Here is a 6085-nt window from a genome sequence, read left to right as displayed (position 1 = left end):
TGAATAAGAAGAGCATGCCCAGCAGAGCTGTAATGAGGTCACTTATCAGCCAGGGCATTTCAGAGGGTGTGCCCCGCTTCCTGTCAGCGTCCCTCCATCTGTCAACACCGGGACCCATGACCTCTGCCGCTAATGCCAGTGGAGTTCTGTGGCGTCGTGAGGCTCTGTGACCGGCTCCAATCTGACTCAAGGAGGAGGCAGAGTGCTTCTCGTGTCTTAAAAGGAGATCAACAAGGCCCGACTCTTATTTGTCTTTAAACAACGTTCAGGTGAAAAACAGCGCATGTTTGACAATCTGAAATTGAAACTAATCCAAAGAAAGTTGTAAATTCAAGATAGAATCAACGTATTGTCAGTCCATTGTGTACTAAACAACACAAAGATAAACTAGATGTTTGTCTGAGATCTCTAACACTCAAAACAACCCTTAGTTGTTGAAGCAGTCAGTCTCGTGGATCCATAAGGATCGATTTTTGTTTAGTACACCAAACAGATGCTCAGATGGCTTGAGATCTGGGGAATCTGAAGACCTATTCAACAACCCAACTCATTGCTATGCTCTTCAAACCATGTCTGAACCATTTTTGTTACGTTGCTGGGTCCATAATCCTGGTGAAAGTGGACACAGCCATCCAAGAATATCATTCCCACTCAGACTGGTCTGCATCTATCTGCCTTTTTATGAAACCCACAAATTCTCAATGTGAGCTACAGCTGCTCGTACGTTGGGCCAGACCACACGGGTCAGTCTACGTTCTCTATATGCGTCCGTCAGCTTGTTCATCACTATCTGTATGAGTGAGGTGTGATGGAGAAGAGGTTGTACCTACAACCTGTCAGACAACAGAGCAGGTATCGAACCAGCAACCCATTAATTGCCAGATGAACTCTTACCACAATCTCCGCCATCGTCCTCGTCTTGGCCAATAAAACAGACCCTGATAAATCCTGCAGAGGGCAGCAAAACTGCAGGAACCTCCTGCTTGCTATCCGCGGCAGGTCTTTCTTGTCCGCCAATTTGTAGCAGCAGTAGTACACTGACTTCCAGCACGTCAACTCTTGTCTAGCATGTTGTGAGGATGCTTGTTTCAGTTTGCTGGGTTCCCCTTTGACCAGGTGCAGTAATCAGATATCTGCACTTTCAGGAACTTCGTAACACCCCCACACACTGGCTGCAGTGGGAGAAAACTCACCAGTAAAGTAATGTAACATATGCCACAAACTGCGATCTCAGTGGGAGTCCTGATGATGCTTTAAGTGTATTTGTGAGGAAAGAGGGGCAAACAAGAAAGAGAGATTACTTCAGAGCAACCACAGCAGCGTATCTAGAGTCCCTGTGAAGGAACTGTAAACGGCACTGGGTAATTGCTTCACAAATAACAGAAGTTAAACTGTGGCAGGAAAACACAACACTTTTTTTTTCTTCTTTTTTTTCCCCCTTGCAAGACCACATGAAAGGGATTCCAGCATGCGAATGTTGAAAGCTGCAGATCAAGAAAAGCCTCTTTGAATCTCATTCAGAAAAATGTCTCCAGATGAAAATAATAGGGAGAGAAAAAATAGACTGTTGGCCCACAGTGTCTTGTTTTCAATTAAAAGAAATGAAGATATCTTTGAGTGAAAATGCTCCACGGATGTTGTTGTGGAGGAGGAGGGGCGTTATGGAGGTGGTTTGCAGGCCGAGATTTGCCAAGTGTTTGACAAGGAACAGAAGGATTCCAGTCAGGAGAGGAGAAGAGCGTTTACACCTTTTATGGTGACTGATGAAGACACGTTCTACAATTTGCTACCAAGAAAGGATGGGAAAGCTAGCCGTAATATATATTTATATGAAAGTAAATATGCTTTTCGTTTTGCCCAGCTATCAATCTTAAGTGGCACATGTTTCTTGTTTGTCCTCCGGATTCCTTTTCTCTGAAAAGGAATCTGCAGCATAGACATCTGCGTGTCTATGCTGCGTGCATAGACACGCAGCGTTACTTAAGACGTTACGGCAGACAAGGTTCTGAAGGTCCATTGCACCATCACCAAGGTGATATTGCTTGAGGTATAGACCAACAGCAAAAAAAAATAGATCTCAAAAAACCCCAATTATTTTCATATGAAACCTGTCGCTGCGCACCGCTAGTCACATGGATAAAATAAGCTAGATTCAATTCTCTATTTGGGCAAAACTTCAAGTTGTTTGTCATTTTCTTTTTGTCTTTGAATTTCTGTAAAACCCCCTGGATTAGGAATGTTGCTGCACACTGTGAATAACTTTGGCTTGCCTCGACGTAACAATGTTTTAAATACAGTTAATACAGTTAAAAGCACTTCTGTAAAGCATACTGCAGGCATGGATACATGGCTAGGATGTATCCTGTCCTTAGTAAAAAGTAGCAGTCTAGATGGACACAAATTCATGATGTGCTTTGATTAAACTAATTTATCTTTGGTGTAATTCCAGTCCCGAAAAATTTACTTTACAGCAGGTGGGTCTCTCTCACCTGAGAATGTGAATCAGTACTGGGCTGATTCTGCCTTCAAATAATTTTAACAACGCTCCTGTAGAAGATTCATAACTGATAAGTCTAAAACAGGAAGAGGCCTGTAGAAACAGTCTGTGTGCTACACTCAGGAGAGCGATTCAGTTGCATCAGAGTGATGTCATCACTGCTGATGTCATTGTTACCAGTGGAACTGAACATTGTGATGGTGCGTTCACATCAAACACGTTTTGAGCGTCAGGTGGTTCATATTCAAAGTCTATGTGGACTGTTGGATGCGCTAGATGTGTCACACGCTCCAAATGGTTCAAATCGCGCCTCCACATAGACTTTGAATGCAAACCAGATGCGCCCGACGATCAAAACGCATTTGGTGTGAACGCACCATTATGTGTCTGGTGTCACATTACGTCAGTGATTCTCAGCTCCAGTCCTCAGGCCCCTCCTGCTCTGCATGGATTAGCTGCGTCTCTATTTCAGAACAGCTGATCCAAATGATTGCATGACCTCTTCTGCAGAAGCCTGTTAATCACCCATATGGAAATATGGAAGATTCAATCCAGGCCTCTGTGTGGCAGAAGGGGAACACATAAAACGTGCAGGGCAGGGGTTCTGCCTGAGGAGGGGAATCGAGAAACACTGCATTGTTCCATCATAATAGGACCAAAGCCTGGTCCTAATATGATGGACTCATTAATTTGGGTCAGGGGTAACATTTGGAGGTAAGATCCAAATGAAGTGTTAGTTAATGTTAGGGTTAGGAATAGACTAGTATTGGTTGGGGTTAGGGAAAATGTGTGGGTTGGAAAAAATCGCAGCTACTAAAATGAAGGGAAATCAATGCAAAGTTCTAATGTGGGTCAAAATAGTTTTGACAAACCTGAACAGCATTTTGTTTTATAAATCATCCTATAAATAAACAGTGATGATATAATGGTAGGTTGTATTTCTGCCAATTGCGTAGCTGGAGTTCACTAGTAGTCTAATGTGTTGAATGTGCTCAGACACGTTCAACACATTAGAAACTTGTTTTTTGGTTCTGATTGGTTGTTTCTGGACAGTAGCAGAACCAGAGGTTTTGCTAATGCAGGTTAGCAAAACCTGCATTACCTGGGGTCTGAGCTAGGGCCCTAGGTAATGCAGGTTACCTAGGTCAGGTGTGTCTGACCTAGGGCCCTAGGTAAAGTAATTTACCTAGGTCAGGTGGTACTGACCTCAGTTATTCCACCCAGGTGTGGGTCGACGCAAAGGCCGAGCTGGGCACAGCTTGCCCTTCATACGAACGCCAACACGGAGGCCCTCCGTGCAACCAGTAGAGGTTGGTTGCATCGACGTCGGTCTTTCCTCGGACCTCAATGTTTGTGGAGAGGTCTGGGTTTGCGTGGACTCCTCTGTTTGCAACCTGTGTGTTAGTTGGTGCATAGGACGAGCCAGGCTGTGGATGGAGACTCCCGGATGATTCAAGGTCTGCCTTTCCTTGGTCTCCTGTGGGTCCAGAGGGGCCTTTGGTTGGCTGAAGACTCTGGGATGGTCATTTTCCAGAGCAAGTTTTAACTTACTCTTCAGGTCGGCAATCTGACCTTGTAGAGCCTTCACCATTTCCTCCTGTTCTATAAATTTGGTCGCTTGCTCAGCGTGTCTTTTTAGCTGCTCCTCATATTGCAGTCTGACTCTATACTCCTCAACCATTACCTCAATGAGGCCTTTATTGTGGGCGGCGCATTTTTCAGCCTGCCTCTTGTAGTGGTCCAGCTGTTGAAGGAGGTTCCTGTCAGCCGTAACTTTCGTAGAGCAAGAAGCCCTTGAGCCACCTGTCGTCTCTGCCACCTTCCTGTCATGATCTCGTTTGACTTGCTGGTGACGTTCTTTTTGTAACAATTCTTGCAGCCTTCGAATCTCCCTGCTGTGATTTCACTTCAGCCTGACACGCAATTCTGCGGTCTCGTTCTTCCTGGAGGTCAAAGGTCTTACTCTGCAATTGTTTCTTAAGATCGTCCACCTGCTTTGTCAGGTCATTGACGCGTTGGCTTGTCTTGTCCTCGACTTCCACCGAGGGGGTGATCTCGAAGCCAGCGGAGCGAGTTGCTTCCTGCTGGACTTCTGAAGATGTTGGATTGTCAAAGTGGCCGGAAGGACTTGAATCCCCCTGGATCTTTGATGGTACATCTTCCGGCTCAAAGGGGGTGTCGCTGTCACCCTCAAAAGGGAAAACGACAGCGTCGTAGTCGACTTCAATGTTGAGGTCCACTATGTCGACCCATGAAAGCTTCGATGGAAAAGCTTCATGCTTACATGCAAGCTGTTGCTGCTTCATGTCGATGTTCTTGCTCTGAAAGGCGATATCTAGAATCGATATGCTACTTTTTCAATGACTTTCGAACGTGCTTTGTAGAGTGATCTGCCACAATGGAACTGAGGAACAGGTCTGACAAAACGCTCTCTGTGAGCTACATTTAAGAGAGAGATTCCTTTGTGGTGTCAGAGAGTTATGACATCACTGATGATGTCATTGATACCGTTGGAAAAACATTATTTTCCTATGGGGAGTGGATGAGCAACCAGACCTAAAGTTCTGCCATCTGCTGGCCTCGCTTGGAAGTACACTTTTAAATAAAATTATTGCGACCCCATTCATCACCATCTGTTGAAAAAAGGCTGAAAAATTCTGCCGGTTTTCCGAGAATACTAAAATTAAGTTCTAAAATATATTTTGTTTTTCTCGACAGTAACAGTAATATTCTTTTGCACCAGTAAAGACAATCAGTTTTTTTATTTTTTATATTGATCATCTCATGGTGGCAAAAGCAGCAACAACAAGAAAAGCTAGTATGCGCTGGACTGAAGACGGAGAACATCAGGAATGTCAAAGTCAAATACACAAAAAAGACAAATTCTTATTTTAACTTTTGTAGATTGGTGAAAAACCGCAGGGATCTATTGACGTAACATAGAGTCTAGAGGGCCACATAAAAAGCCATGGGGGGGCAGATTTGGCCCCGCATCCTAAATTGTACTTTTTTCTGTTGTACATTTGACACATGTTGCATGAAAAACACAAATAAATCAGAGAATCTTTCACCGCCATCAGGCAGGAGTCAACTCCGTTGTTCAGGTTGAGCGTTTGCTGTTCGACTCTCTTGTTAAAAATATGTCTGAGATTTATGTGTTACAGCTTCTGGATTTATGTGCAGGTAAAAACACAATCCAGCTAAAACTAAAGAAAACATACTTTTGCCTTTCGTTAAGCTAATCAGATCTACTGTTGACAATCTACCTGATTTTTCTAACAAAAATTAGTGTAAAACAGTGTGTGTGTGTGCGTGTGTATACTGAGCAGTATGATTCAACCTATTTTTGTTCTATTCTACATTTTATGGACACAAGGAGGTTAAAACATCCAGGGCGGTAAACACAGTCGTACAGCTTCTAAGCATGTGAGCCTGGCCTGCCACTCCGGAATAGGTTCTGTGTGGACTTTATATTATTCCAGAGGGCCGACGCGGAGAAGGGTTAAAACCTGGAATGTTCACTATTTCCCCACAGGAAGAGGCTCGTGGAAGTCTCCTGGTGCCCCACGCCCAAAAATCTCCTCATCA

Source organism: Poeciliopsis prolifica, unplaced genomic scaffold (genome assembly GCF_027474105.1).
Source record: "Poeciliopsis prolifica strain line A6 unplaced genomic scaffold, Auburn_PproV2 SCAFFOLD008, whole genome shotgun sequence".
Classification (NCBI taxonomy): domain Eukaryota; kingdom Metazoa; phylum Chordata; class Actinopteri; order Cyprinodontiformes; family Poeciliidae; genus Poeciliopsis; species Poeciliopsis prolifica.
This window is presented reverse-complemented; position numbering follows the sequence as displayed.